The sequence below is a fragment of the Eubalaena glacialis genome, chromosome X, assembly GCF_028564815.1.
Source record: "Eubalaena glacialis isolate mEubGla1 chromosome X, mEubGla1.1.hap2.+ XY, whole genome shotgun sequence".
Classification (NCBI taxonomy): Eukaryota; Metazoa; Chordata; class Mammalia; order Artiodactyla; family Balaenidae; genus Eubalaena; species Eubalaena glacialis.
In genome coordinates this window covers 134,447,980-134,463,972 of record NC_083736.1, presented here as the reverse complement: position 1 = coordinate 134,463,972, position 15,993 = coordinate 134,447,980, and the positions used below count along the sequence as shown (strand labels likewise).

The 15,993-nt window shown below is 44.4% G+C and overlaps 1 protein-coding gene across 6 annotated transcripts in view; it reads right to left on the bottom strand.

The window, feature by feature from the left end:
* The window catches only part of MTM1 (myotubularin 1), a 112,147-nt gene that overhangs the window by 81,180 nt on the left and 14,974 nt on the right, over positions 1 to 15,993 (bottom strand). For 2 of the 6 annotated variants that reach the window (XM_061179439.1, XM_061179442.1), the window contains exon 1: positions 15,327 to 15,376. The exons of 3 other annotated variants lie outside the window; for them this stretch is intronic. The gene's annotated coding sequence lies outside the window, so the exon portion shown is untranslated. Of the gene's footprint in view, positions 1 to 15,052; positions 15,119 to 15,326; positions 15,377 to 15,993 lie in introns of those variants that run through there. One more of the 6 variants, XM_061179440.1, reaches the window with a different exon arrangement.

Below are 15,993 nucleotides of genomic sequence, written 5' to 3'. Positions count from 1 at the left end.
TACCTCCAACACATGTGTTAGAGCCTCTTGATTTAACTCAGCCAAATCAAATCTCAGGGCTCAAGGGACATTGTTTTGATGACTCTTCTTTGGAAATTATAAAATGTTAAACAGTATTTCATTTAGAAACTCACTCTTTGTATCATTTTGATATTTACTATTCATCTTAAAGATCACAATACACTTACTTCCACTTCTTTAAATGTTGCCAAGACCTTTTGGCTAAAAACACTATAATTCAGATTCAGTGAAGAATGCATTTTGAATCACTTTTTCCAGTGGTTAGTGATGGATTTGAGCTGATCCATTCAGCCTAGTCCTTGGTCTCCTCATGACAAATGGCACATCTTCAAGACAGCTGATTGGCTCCAGCGGCATGCGCTGTGGCCATGGAACAGGGTAACTTTAGAAATGCTTCATAGCTTAAAATTGGTATGCTAAAGCAACTATTAGAAAAGCCAGCTACCATCAGGTTAACTTTTTTTAATGTAAAAAGGCTACCTGGTAATTTTATATACACTTAAACAGATCATTAAATTCACCAATGGATTTTGTAACCGCCAAATACCTGCCAGTAAACAAAGTTTTAAAATAGGAACAAGATCAAGTTCCCCATCCACCTGCCAATTCCCAAACTCATGAACCCAGCTGATCTGCTCCATGACAGAACTATTTTCCCCAGGGAGAAACTATTCCCCAAAAGTGTATTTTCAATTTATAAGTGAAAAGTACCTTCTTATACAGAAGTGAAAACGGTAATTGTTGAAGGTAAGAGTAAACACATAAGAGCCACAGCTATAATAGTGACGAAGGTGCTGGTTCAGAACATCGAACTTCCCACAGACCTTCCCAGACTGGGCATTATTAACAATGAAACCTCCAACTGGAATTAGCGCTGGAGGGGAAGGATTGGAAAGAAACTGAAGAGCAGATGCGCAGTTTCTAGAAAAACAAAGAGAGGAGAGAAGGTTGGAGATGACAACCTGCCATTCAGCCCAATTCCTCCAGACACATTCACTGGGAGGAGAAGCAGGAGCTGCGTTGGCACTCGGTCCTTAGGTAACCGCTTCAGGACACAGGAGGCTTTTGCCCACGTACACACGCGCACACACAACGCACATGCTTCATTTCTCTGTATGTTGCAGAAATTTCTAACATTTCACTTCTCATGCTGTACTGCACTTACCTCTCCACTGACATTTTACGTCTCTCTGTTGGATCAGAGCTTCCTAAGGCCAAGGGCTGGTTCCCACTGCGATGCCGTGCGGAGCAGCCCGGGCCCTCAGTTGATGAGTCAGTGAATACACTTCCACCCTCAGAAACCTGCGTGATCTTGGAGACAGTCTTTGGGCATTAAAGGTGCTCCAGCCTCCCTCCCTAGGGCTGATCTTTGCGTTGATAACTCCCTTGCATACCTGTATCATTTTCTACATATGGATATATCCCCAAATAATACGTTGAGTGTGCGTGGTTTTGAACTTTTATACGTAGGTGGAATGGTTACACGTTCTGCGGGCCCTTGCTCTTCTCACACGGCACTGTTGTGAGAGCCACAGATGTGGATGTGAGGCGCCGGGCTCTGCTCCTCTTCCCTGCTGCAGAGCGGTCCACCGTTCCACACGCTGCTTTCCACTCTCTTCTCAGCGGTCACGTGAACTGGCTCCAGGCTCCGCTATTACGTTCCGAACAGCTTGTGGCACACGTGTCAGAACTGCGATGGCATCTGTGTGCCAGGTTTTCCAACACCTTTGTCTGACCTTGCAGGAAACATTTTTTTTTTAAATTTCAAAATATATGGAGAAGATGGATAATGGATGAAAATGGAGGCAAATCAACCATTTGAGAGGAAATGAAATCCCAGGGTTGTCAACACTCTAATTCAAGCAGCAAAGGGGAAAAGGGCAAAATAATGGATGGGAGTCTGAGTTTCTTGGGGCTGCTGAAACAAAGTACCACAAACTGGATGGCTTACAACAGAAATTTCTTCCCTCACAGTTCTGGAGCCTACAAGTTTGCAATCAGGACGTTGGCAGGGCCATGCTCCTGTGAAGGCTCTCGGGGAGGAACCTTCCTTGCCTCCCCCTAGCTTCTGCTGGTTGCTGGCATTCCTTAGCTTGCAGCTGCATCACTCCAAACCTCTGCCTCTGTTGTCACATGGTGTTGTCCCTGTGTGTCTCTGTGTCTTCACATGGTGCTCCCCTTTCTTATAAGGACACCAGCCATACTGGATTAAGGATCCACCCTACTCCAGTATGACCTCAACTAGTTATATCTGCAGTGACCCCATTTCCAAATAAGGTGACATTCTGAGTTACGGGGGGGCTAAGCCTACCAACATATCTTCTATGGGGACACAAACCAAAGCAGAGCAAGCAAGAGGTTGGCTTCAGAAATTAACAATCTACAAAATGGTCGACATACGGTTACCAGAACAATTTAGCTTGTCAATCCATATATAAACGTTCACTGAACACCTATTAAGTTAACCAGCACTGAAATATTAATATAGCTTCTTAGAAGAAATAATGAAAAGACACCAGGCTAATCATTTCTGAGATACTCCTTACTCGGCATATACAATTATTTAATCCTGTTTCCAAAGAGGTCAAATATCAGTCAACAAATGCGTACTAGGCAACTACTCTGGAGCATGGTGAGAATTTCTAAAAAAAATTGAGATAGGTCTTCAAGAAGCTAGCAACGGAGTTGGGGAGCTGAATAAATATAAGACAAGTTAAACAGCAATAAAGACAACGAACAGGTGTAAGTTAAATAGACAATTAAAGCAAATTGGCTTCCATTTACTGATTTTCTGCTACGTGCTAGGCATTGTTCTAAGCACAGATGAACGCCTTCAATACTGCCAACAACCTCATAAGGCAACTACTAATACTCCTTCATATGAAAACACACAACCCTGAGAATAGGAAGGTTAAACATGTCCACTAAGAACTTTCGAAACTGGAATTCAAACCCAGGCAGTCTGGTTCTCTTACCCACTATACCCACTAACAGATGTCTGTTGCTCTAAATTCTCTAATTGATGATCAAATTAAAAAATGAAAACGTTATGCCTCCTGCTTACACAGCTGAATAAAAAAAATTTTTTTGGAATTCCATCTCTATGTAATAAAATCTGGTCACAAAAAAGAACACTAGACTTCATTTTAAATATGATTAACCAAATAGTGACTTTCCCCTCCAAATCCATGTCTGTGAGGCCCTGAGCCAGTATATTCCTTCTTGTTTGACTGCAGTAGTACTTTGTATTGTGGAAGAGTCTTGTCAAACTGTATTAAAAAGAAGGACAAAATTTAATGAGGGTTAAAAATGTCTATCAGAGCACACGTAGCTAGATGAGTTATTCTACAAAGTCATCCCTTTTGATAGTGTGTACTTATTCCAGGGACACTGTCACCATGCAAAGTATTCTTCCAATTCTTTTGAAAATGCTTTTAGAGCTTAAAGCTAGATAAGACACCATCTCATGACTTTTACCATATCTCAATTTTTAAACAAAAAAGAATGCTTCCCATGAGTGCCCACTCTCTTTATTTAATAGATGGGCCTCAAAATGATTTGGGGCTGAAGCCAAATGCCAAGTCTTTACTCAGAGATTTGACTCCATTGAGGATATTTTGTAAAAGTTGTCATGGTCATGGTCTCTGAAGGCAATTCCAAAGAAGAGTTCCAAAAACTGGGCTGGAAAATTTTGATTTGGAGCTACCTGTCCCTTCTCTACATGGGCTAGAAGAAAAAGCAGCAGGTGAGGTTTTTGAATGTTGCCTAAGATCTCCCAATTGTTAAAAATGCTGGGCTTGATACTTCTTAATTAGTCCTAATTTACAAGAGCAGGTTGACCTTGAAGGTTAACAGAGATCAGCAGTAGGACTCGTAGCCTGTGCAATAGGCACTTTGTCATAGTAGTTAAAGGAGTGTCTAAAGGGAATCTCCAAAGACTGGCTTCACTAGAAGCCTTGGAGTTTCAGAAAGAGAGACTTGCAGTGACCCAGAGTATGGACAACGGTTATCTTCCTACTTGGCGCAGTTACCTATTATTCCAGCCACAAATACAAGTGGCCACCCATCCCTGCTACAGACACACACACACACGCACACACTTCAAGAACTTGGCAATATTAGTAGGGAGGAAGTTTTCATAGATGTGGAAGAAATAATCTAAGAAAAAAAGGCAAGGACATGAAGAGGAACCAAAACCAGTGTCAAAAGAATGGCAAAGAAAGAAGATGAAGAAATTCCAGTACCATAACAATGACACATGAATCCGACACAGAATTGCCATGGCTTTTGAAGGAGCAATACAGTCGGCCCTCCATATCTACGGATTCAGAACTCACAGATACAGAGGGCTGACTATGGCACTAGAGCATCCATGGATTTTGGTATCCACAACGGGTCCTGGAACCAATCCCCCATGGACACTGAGGGATGACTGTATATGCTGCTCCATAGAAAAATAAAAGAACTCCCAAGCTCCAGATGGAAATTCTGTTATCGACACTAGGAGGAAAAGCTGGGTAGTGGTGGTTGATAATAGTACAAATGTGGTGATATGTAGAGTCAACAGGGCTATTCATGAGGTATATTATCTTCCTGAAGATTATATCTGAGACATAGATTCTACAAACATAATTCAACATCTAATAATGATTTTTTTAAAAAATCTCAGCAAACTAGGAATAGATAAGGTAACCTATGGAAAACCTATAACTAACATCTACTTAATGGTGAAAGATGCAATGCTTTCCCACCAAGTGTGGGAATAAGGCAAGGATGGTTGCTCTTACTGCTTGCATTTGATATATTTTAGAGATCCTAGTAACTTTAACAAGACAAGAAAAAGAAATAAAAGACATAACATATTGAAAGGAAGACTTAAAATTGTATTTGCAGACAACATGGTCACTTGTGTAAAAAATCGTAAGAATACTAGAGAAAAACTACTAGAACTAGTAAATAAATTTAGAAAGTCAGCATGATATACAATATCAACATAAAAAATTGTATTTGTATCATTAGAAATGGACAAATGAACACTGAAGTATAAAAATATCATCTGCATAATTTAAAAAATGAAATATTTAGGGATACATTTAACAAAAATGCGTACAAGATCCATACGCTGAAAACTGTAAAACACTGCAGAGAAAAATTAAAGAAGACCTAAATACATGGAGAAATATATCATGCTCAAGGATCAGAACACTCAACATTGTTATGATGTCAATATCGATCCACAGATTCAATGCAATCTCTATCAAATCCCAATAGGCTTTGTCATAGAAATTGACAAGATGATTCTGAAATTTATATGGAAAAGCAAAGGACCAAGAATAGCCAAAATAATCTTGCGGGGGGGGGGGGGAATAAAAAAGAACAAAGTTGGAGTACTTCCACTACCCAATTTCCAAACTTACTATAATGCCTCAGTAATCAAGACTGTGTGGTTCTGGCATCATAAGATTAGACATATAGATCAATGGAACAGAATAGAGTGCAGAACTAGGCCCATCTTTTGGAGGTCCTAGCAATGGTTAATTGACTTCCAACAAAGGTAACACGGTTATTCAATGGGAAAAGAACAGTCTTCTCCACAAATGATGCTGGAACAATTTGATGTCCATAAGGAAATAAGTGAATCTTGACCCTTATTTCACACAATATGCAAAATTAACTTGAAATGAAGCACGTAAGTATTAGTTTTATACTGTTGTATAACAAACTTAGTAGCTGTAAACAACACATGTTAATTATCTCACAGTTTGTGTGGGTCGTGGGTCAGGAGTCTGGGCATGCCTTACCGGGATCCTCTGCTCAAGGTCTCAGAAAGCTGTATAGTCAAGGGAAGGGATTACACAGGGTATGAACATGGGGGTGGGGGGCAGAAATCAGGGGTGCCACCCTAGGGTCTATCTGCCAAAATAGGTCTAAACAAAGAGGTAAAACTGCAAAAGTCTAGAGGGAGACACAGGGGGAAATCTTTGTGAACTTAGGCAAAGTTTTTTTTAGAGCACAAAAAGCATAAACCATAAGAGAAAAACACCAATAAACTGGACTTCATCAAAATTAAAAACCTTTGCTCTTTCAAAGGCACAGTTTAGAAAATGAAACAGTAAATCACAGTTCAGGAGAAAGTACTTGCAAATTACCTATCTAATAAAGGCCTGTATCCAAAATATCAATATATAAAGAACTGACAGACAATCCAATAAGAAACAGGCAAAAGATCTGAGCGGACACTTCATCAAAGAAGATATACAAATGCTCAATAAGCACAAGAAGACATACTCACCATCATTAGTCATTAGGAACATGCAAATTCAAACCACAATGAACTACTATTACACACCCACTGGAATGGCTACAATTTAACAGGACAACCAATAACAAGTGTTAGTGAGAATGTGGCCCAAAGAGAACTCTCATACTTTATTTTGCCAGTGGGATGGGAACGCAAAATGGCACAGACACTGGAGAATAGCGTGACAGTTTCTTGTAAAGTTAAACATACACTAAGCATATGGCCCAGCAATGCCACACCTAAGTATTTACACAAGACAAATGAAAATATGAGTCCACACAGAGACTTGTAAGCAAATGTTCATAGCAGCTTTATTCATAATGGCCAAAAAACTGAATTAACTCAAAAGTTCATCAACTAGTGCATGGACATATTGTTACAGCCAAACTATGGAACAGTACTTAGCAAAAGAAAGTCACCAACTGCTGATACACGATGAATGACAAAACATGGATGAATATAAAAAGCTTTACACTAAATGAAAGAAACCAACCACAAAATACTATCTATATAAACCTACTGTCAAATCACTTCAAAGAACTACTAGTATTCAGACTACATTCTCTGACCATCATGCAGTTAACTTAGAAATCAGTTTTTAAAATACCTAGAAAACATATTTGTAAATTTAAAAATAAACTTCTAAACAACTCCACTGTGAATGAAATAATCACAATGGAAATCAGAATATATTAGAACTAAATAATAATAAAAATACTGTGTTTTGAAACATCCAAGCAGCAAAATAAATCCAAAGAAAGAAGAGAGAATGAAGAGAAAAAGATTTCAAGGGTATATTTTAAGTGAAGAAAGCAAGAGGCTGGGACTTCCCTGGCGGTACAGTGGTTAAGAATCCACCTGCCAAGGCAGGGCACACAGGTTCGAGCCCTGGTCCGGGAAGCTCCCACATGCCGCAGAGCAACTAAGCCCGTGCGCCATAACTACTGAGCCTGCGCCCTAGAGCCCACGGGCCACAACTACTGAAGCCCGCACGCCTAGAGCCCGTGCTCCACAACAAGAGAAGCCACCGCAATGAGAAGCCTGCGCACCGCAACGAAGAGGGGCCCCCTGCTCCCTGCAACTTGAGAAAGCCCGTGCGCAGCAATGAAGATCCAATGCAGCCAAAAATAAATAAATAAAATAAAATAAATAAAAGAAAGCAAGAGGCTTTCTTTATTTAAAAAAAAGAAAGCAAGAGGCTTAATAGTGTATGTAGTATGCTTTTTTGGTGTAAGAAAAGGGAGGAAATGCAATAAGTGTGAGAGTGTGTGTGTGTGGTGCACGCATGTGCACACTAGCTCAAATGTGCAAAAGAAGAAACACAGAAGAATGAATTAAAAACTAATAATATTGATTGGAGTGGCTGGGAGAAACAGCATGCCTAGCAGGAGACAGGAGTGAAAGTAAAGCTTTTCAGAATATACCTTGATAAAAATTTGACTTTCAAATCATATCGTTTCATTAAAGCTAATCAAAAAGACGCTGGAGAATACAATTCTGCTCATTCTTTTCTACATAGTGACAAATCTCATAGTGCATAACCACAACCAGACAAACCTTTGGTAAGACTCATCAAGAAAAAAAGAGAGAAGGCACAAGCAAACAATATGAAGATTTAAGAATGAAAAGACAGATGTAAGTACAGATATGGCAGATATTAACTGGTAGTTTAAAACCTTCCCACACCAAAAGCACCAGGCACAGCTGGCTCTGGGGCAAGTTCTACTAAATATTCAAGGAACAAATAACTCCAGTTTTATACAATCTTCCAGAGACCAGAAAAAGGGAATGCTCTCACTCACTGTATAAGGCTAGCAAAACGATACTAAGCTAGACAAAGACAGTAGAGGAAAGTAAAATTAAAGCCCAATCTCACTCACAAATACAGATGTAAAGATCCTGAAGAAAATATTACCAAACAAACCCAGCAGTAAGAAACGCGTCCATGCCAGCAATGCAAACCTGGTTAACGCTACCAAGTTATATCAGAAAATTCCTTAAAATAGCCCATCGCATTAACAGGTTTAAAGGGTGAGGGACAAATCTCCATAAAGGCAGAAACGGGGGTTGATAAAACTCAACATCCATTTGCACCACCCCGCCCCCCAAAAAAGTGCACTAGAAATGCGCCTACGCAAACCCTAAAGTCAACATAATACTTTGTGGTGAAATATGGAAAACATCGTGCCTTCTCAAGTACAGATCCTGGGCCCCACCCCAAACCTCCTGAATCAGAAACTCCAGGCTAGCTGCCAGGGAACTTGGAGTTTGGGAACCGCCCTCAGGTGATTCTGGAGCGCAGGCTCCTCAGAGTCAGAGCTCGGGCCGCGGCTCCAGCATCCGCGTCCCGTGCGGGAGGAGGGCTCTCCGCCCGTCCCCGTCGCCCTGAGTCAGGATCTGCACTTCAACCCCAAGTCCGGGTGGTTCTCGGCGCAGCAAAGCTGCGGACAGCTGCTCTCGAGCTGGGCGGCACGCCAGAATCACCCAGAGCACTTCTTTAAAATGCAGATGTCTGATCTCTTCCCTCCCACCCCATCAAATAAATCTGAATGTCTGGGTGGGGCTGGGCCAGCAGGTCGTTAAGGCTCCCCAGGTGATTCTAATGAGCAGCCAGCGTGGCCAACCACGGGTCTGCAGGTCCGCAGCGCGCAAGGAAGCTTCCATTTCCGCCCTGAGCCAGAGGAGAGGCGTCCCTTGAGTCCTTTGAAGATGCCCCCGAGAAAGAAGCTTGCATCCCACACGTCTACCGATGGCGATTTCTCAATACAGGTTACCAAGCTGAAACCCAGAGAAGAACTCTCTGAAACAAAGTTGTGAGGATTCAAATGAGATGTACGCGGTAGCACCGGGCAAAGGGCTCCGCACCGATTACACCGAACGTTAATTCAAGTTATTACCCAGGCAGCAGAGGCTCTAACTGCTCTTCGAGCATTGACAGCAAATCTCATGACATCAGCATCAAATCAAGGCCAAAATGTATCTCTCAAAGCTATACTGTCCAACACTTGGAACTACTAGTATGTGGAGCCTGAAATATGGCTAGTCCAAACTGAGGCGTGCTGTGGATGTAAAACACCTGCTGGATTTCGACAACTTAGTGCAAATAAGGGGAGGGGAACATCTCACTAATTAGCATACTGATTACATGTTGAAATGATAATATTTTGGACATACTGGGTTGAATAATATATATTATAAAAATTGATTTCATCTGTCTTTTTTAATGCGGCTACTAGGAAAATGGGATTACACATGTGGCTTGAATTATTTTTCTAATGAACAGCGTGGTCCCAAAGGATCTGGAAGCCGGGATGTGAACTGCTACTTAGACCAACTTTCTCAAACTTTAATTTACATGCAGATCACCTGGGGGTCTTGTTAGCCTGCAGATTCTGGTTGTGTAGGTCTACGGGGGCCTAAGATTCTGCATTTCTCCTAAGCTCCCAGGAGCACGGGCATCAGAATAATTTTATCAACAAGGAAAAACTGTTCTGTGGCACAGACACGATGGGAAGCTCTGGAGAAAGGATCATGTCATTTCAGAGTTGATAATAGTGAAGAAAGGAAATGGCAGCAGGGTTACACTCAGCCTCAACTTTAAAAAATCAGTTATTATGTCTCGCAGCAAGGTCTACAGAGAGGTGAGGGCCAGCTCCGACTGTCCTCCACCTGGGAGGGCGGCAGGGACTCCCACTCTCTCTGACAGATCCGGGAGCACCGACGTGTGCAAGAACATCTCAGGACCAGGAAGCTCAAAATGGAATCCTGACTGGGGGTTCTTCTATCCTGCCTGCCACACAACCAGTGTCAACGGCGGCACCCTCCTGGGGTCTCACCGAAACCGAGTGCAATCTTTCTTCTCACTGTGACGCACAGATAGTACTGACAGGTCGCAGCTGGTCACTGCTGCGCAGGTACATTTCCTCTTCCAGTAAAACAGCTCGGGCCGATTCCAGGCCCGCTGGAATGAACCCTGACAGCTCAGTCCCCGCCTAAGTCGTCCCAGGGCCATAAAGGAACTTGAGGGTCATACAAGGGCATTTCAAGCAACACCACCTGATGCTAAGAATCCCCTCTATGGCCCACCTCCGCCTCAAGAGCTCCTGTGAAGGTGAAAGCAGGACACCCTGGCGAAGCAGCCCGTTCCATTGGAAGAGGAAACACACAGCGCCTGCTTCTCACAAAATGCCCAAGGACAAGATAGCAATATATAACAATTATCACAAGGTAAAGAAAGGGCATCACCTATAACAATTATCACAAGGTAAAGAAAGGGCATCACCGTGTTGCCGAGGTCTGTAGGCAAGGGAATAAGAGCTGAATGAGTTACAAACAAGTTACTTCTATTTTTACTTTCAATTATTACCTTCAACTTCCCTTACCCCTTCCCACCCCCAAACATACCAACAAGCAAAGCAAAAAACAAACCTAAACTCAAACTACTGGTGACAATAGTCTAAAAATCCAGGAGCTGGGAAGAAAAAGGTAGGAAAGCAACGTGTGGGACCTCTCGCCCCACTGGACTCAGCGCTTTCTTATTCATTTGCTAATTGACCATGGAAAGAAAGACTAAGCATGAGCTCCCTTTCATCTTGTACTCATCGGGTACACTGATCTCTAGATAGATAACAGAATTTGTTGAAATGAACACATCCCAACAATTCTAAGCTATGCCCCCTTGTCCAGTTCAAGTCAAAGAACATTTACTAAATGTCCACTGCGTGTACAGGGCCATGTTAGGTTTCACCTGCCCAGAAAAAAAGTCTTCAATCTCAGCCCTCTTTATTACAAGCTTGGAAGATGAAAAAAATTACTGCTGAAATACGCAGGTGTTACATATCACAAGAGAGTCAAGGAAGAGCAATACTAAACGTACATGAAATTTTATTTAGAGCTACTTATGGAGTCATTTCAAGATCCTGAGAAACAAATTCAAGTAACAAGAAAAGAGCACTCGGCACCCATCCTGTTCGAACAGGGAAGGTGCTGTGGACCTGGAGAGCAATCAAGCCCCTGGATTTCTTCCCATCCCGACCCCAGGAGTGGAGGAACTCGGCAGGGCCTCAAGCTGCGTTGTGGAGCTAAGGTAAAGTGTTGATTTAAAAAAGGAAAGGCTTCCATTCGGAGACAGGAAAGGCAGGCAATATTCCCTGGTGCAGAGATCGCCTCGTTATCGCCCTGGGATTGTTGGCTACACAGTACTATCATTTTAGGAATAAACAAAATGGAAGCTCACAAGGTGTACCAATGGCTTCAGGTCTGAGAGAGGCAACAAACACTTGCATATTTCAATGTTGACAGAAGCTGGGGGGGGGGGCGGTCAGAGAGGCCACACCTACAGCTCCAGGAGGAGGGGGGAGATGGGCCAAGAACAGGAAGGATGCTGCCCTCTCACACCAGTTCTCCAAATAGCGACGGCTTATATAACGCACAGATGCGATAATAATAACGCCGTACAGTCTGCAAAGGACGTTGATGCACATCTTACAAATGGAGGAACCACCAGCAGCGAGGCGAAATGACTGGTCCAGTGTCACGGAGTTAAGAAGGGGCTTTCTACCACCTCCCACAGACACAAGGCTCCTTTACCACTCTTTGTTCCTCGGGTAGAAATAGAAAGCACTAGTGCACAATGCCAATTTTCTAAAGAGATGCCTGCTACATTCTTAAAAAGAAAAGGATGCAACTCTCCTGGTGGTCCTGTGGATAAATCTGTTGTAAACATTTAACATGAGAAACCATCCTCTGACTACAGGACGGCAACTGGATCTCACTCGACTAACCCCAACTGGGTCTCCTGGTCTTCTCCGGCTCTCGAGGGAGAGGAACTGGAAGAAAGCCTCTCTTGCTCTAGTCCTGTCTGTAGCAACAAACAAAATATGGGCTCGAGTAATTTCTGAGTCCAAACAGTAAAGAGAACTTAGCCGTGCAAGAACTGTGTGAGCTGCTGCCAATGTCACCTGAAACTCAAAGCTCGGGTCAACAATGAAATGCAAGGAAATGTCTAGAAAATCATGCTTACTGGATTTCCAAAAGTTTATTGGGACATGGTTAGAATCATTTTTTTTTTCTTTAAAAGAAAGGAGTTCCATGTAGCTCAAGTCAGTAACAGTTAACATTTCTTGAGTGCCTACTATGTGTAAGATGCTATTGTAAGCACCTAACATACCTTATCACAGAGGCCGGCCAACAACCCTGGGAGGAAGGTACTGTTGTTAGTATCTTCATTTTACAGATAAGGAAGCTGAGGCACAGAGGTAAGGAACTCGCCCAAAGTTAGATAGGATTCAAATCCTGAGTAAACACCTTAAAGGTGACAGCCCCGGTCCCCCCATCTGCCAAAAAGGAATAATGAACAGAGAAATTAGAAAATAAAGAAAGCAGAACTTCAAAGAGGTCTGAAACAGGGAAGGGAAATTACTAGCAAGTAATGAAAACAACCACTTACTCTTTGATAAAATTGAAAAAACTTTGGAAATAAGAGAAACTCTGGCCTTTTGAAATCCTTGGCCACCAGTTCAAAATGTGGCCTAAGCCTCGAAGAGGCTCCGCTTTTCTCCTTATTTTGGAGCCCCCAATAAGAGCAAGAACCCCATGTTCTTTCAGTGGTTTTTAAAGTAACTACATTCTGTTAATCCTCCTTTCATTTTGGAACAAAGAATATTGGCGTATTTTTTGGATAACTTTAATGATTTTTTGGAACCTATAAAAATGAAAACATTTGCTTTGAAGCCACTGAACATACAGAATAGGATAGAACTGAAAAGGTACTAAGCAGATGAAATTCTATGGTAAGTTATCACTAATGCCATTTCATTGGCACTCTTCTGGGGAAGTTGGGTGCTTCTTGACTCTAGAGCTAATTTCAAACTGAACTAGTTTCTTTACAAAGCACACAACACAAGGAATGAGGATCCCTTCACATGACAGGTTCCCAGTACAAACCAGTGTGCGGGAAGAGAAATCTTCATGTCAGGTAGCTCAGAGCCAGCAGACACTGGCATGGGATCAACACCCAACCCTGACCTCAGTCAGCAGGGCCTTCCGTAGCTGGAGTGAGGCAGCTACTGAGAAGGCGAGGGATTTGAAGAGCGCCTCCCTGGGTGTTTGAAACCGCTTACTGTTCGCATGGGAGGGGAAAACGCAAGTAAAAATGAGGCTGTGACAAACTTATCATCCAAGAGGCAATGGCGGGAGAAATGATGACCCCGTAGGATCTCCCGGATTCAGACAGATTTACTTTTGGATTTGGCGATTTGCTTTAATGGAGCCGCCGCTGACCATCTAACACTAGCGATGCTAAGTGATACCCAACCCCCTCTCAATCATGCTGGCCTGCTGGATGGTCATGTCAGAGTTTCAGAGCTCTATTCTTCCTCATAGAGCTCATCTCCGCCGGAAAATCTATCATTGTTTATTTTTTTATTGTCCGCTTCCCCACACAGAAGCTCTGTAAGGCAGGGACCTTGCCAGTGGTGCCGTCTGCTGTCTTTCCAGCACTCAGGACACTGCGGGCACAGCATGGGCATTCTGCGTTTAATGAATGAAACCACTGACAACTTAATAAATACAAGTTAGAATTTTAAGGTAAGGAGACCAATCGTTGAATAAACGTACTAGACTCTAAAAGCCCCTACGGATGCTCTCCACTTTCAAGTACCTCGGGAAGCTGCTACACAGTGGCAGGACCTCTGGTTTGAACCTACTCCGTGCTGTGGAATCTCTCAAGGGTATACTGGGTTTTGTGAAACAGCCAAAAGACATTCAGAGTCAAATCTGGTGAACAAGTGATCATGCCCAATATATATGTTGGATGAAGGGGAAAGCTGTCTATAAATGAACAAGCCCAAGAGTCTTATTTGGCTGGTAAACTGGTTTTGAAGGTAATTCAAACATGGTTTGGACTACAACAAAATCGCTGGCTCGGTCTCTAGACTCTACGGTGGATACTTTACAAGGAACAAAACTTGAGCTGTGATAAAAACTACCCAGGCTACACAGATGCTGAGATGCCCCTAGAAACCTGACTTGTGATATTAGCTTTGCCTTTAAGTTGCCATTAAGTTGTCACATTAGTTAACCTCTCTGGGCCTTAGCTTCCCTATCGGGGAAACAAGAGAACTATATAAACTTAAAGGTCCCAGTCAATTCTAATACGGCCTGATTCCATTCTTGTGAAGGTCTACTATGTCTGTTTAAAAACCAGTCTCAATCCACTTCGCTTCATACTTTGCATGCGTCTATAAAGCCCGTGATATAGTTTTTACAGCAGATTGATTTCATATTTGCTTAGGCAAAAACTAAAATTAGTTTTCACTTCCTGAGCGCAGCAAGACAGTTAAGGGAGGCAACCCGGCAAAGGGCGCTTGCTCGTGCCTGTGCATACTTCCGACTGCGTATCAGGGAACTAACCGTTCCCTCCTCAGATCTTCCCTCAACTGTTGCAAAAGCAGATAAACCTCCCGTGAATGGCACAGAAACACTGGCCGGGAGCGCCGATCGAGTCTTCGCGGACAGTGCCGGGCTACGGCCCCTCCGCAAGACCCACGGGGGATGCGGCAGGCACCCGCCCCGCCCGGAGGGCCAGGGTGAGGACCAGCCGCGGCGCGTCGCCGGGGAGGCAGGGCGGCCGCTCGGCCCGCTCGCCGCCCCGGGACTGGGAAGGAAAGTCCGGGCAGCGGCCGCGACGCCCCCACTCCCCCAGCCTCCCGGCCCGATTCCTGTCCCTACCTTCGCCCGCCGCCGGCCCGGGACCTTGGGCGGGGAGAACGAGGGAAGCCGGAGGCACCTGCCTGCTGCTCCCCGGCCTCAGCCCTCAGCCGGCCGGGACAGCGAAGGCACTCGGGCTAACCCCCCTCCCCCCCGCCCACCCCCGCGGGTGCTGCGAGGCCCCGTGGGACTTGCCGGCCCCGGGAGTCCCAACTTCCTCCTCCCGGCCCCCCCACCACCACGGGTCCCCGCAGCGCCCGGCTCGGAGCCAGGCCAGCCGCGACCGCGCACCCACCTCGGGGTCCGGGCGCCACCGCCGTTGCCAGGCTGCTCGGCTCCCGGGCCCCGCTCCGCCCCCTCCAGGGCCCGCCCCCTGCGGCCTCCCCGCCCTCGGCCACCGCCCGCCGCCCTCCTCCGCGCGCCGGTTGGTGGGGGTGCGTCACGTGCCGGGGGCGGGGCGGGTAGAGGGCGCCGGCCAAGCCTGGGGAGCAGCTCCGAGGGGCGGGGCTCTTCGCCCTGGAGGCTGCTGGGAAACCCTGTTTCAGGGGCCCGGCGCGTGGCGACAGCTAGGAGTTGTAGTTCTAAATACTGTGCCGGGAATGGGCAGGACCAAGATGCTAGGGGCCACCCCTGTTAAGAGAAGTTGGACTAGGCGCCGAGCGGAGGCCGCTGGGAAGTGTAGTCCGAGAATTATTCTTTGCGTCTCACTGTTTTTCTCCTATAAGGGGGAAACCCAGAGGGAAAACTTCTCTAGATAAAACTTTAGCGGCTGTCGCTAAATTGAGCTATTTGGGGTCTCATAGGGTTGGCTGCGTGAAGTTGAGATACTGTAAGGGAAAAAAATTTCACTGACTCTGGTGTCCTTCATGCTACGTCAGCACCTTTACAAGAACTCTCTTGAGACTTAGTGAAAGGAAACATTTCAGGACAAAGTTCCTTCTACTTTTTTGAGGTTTGGGACA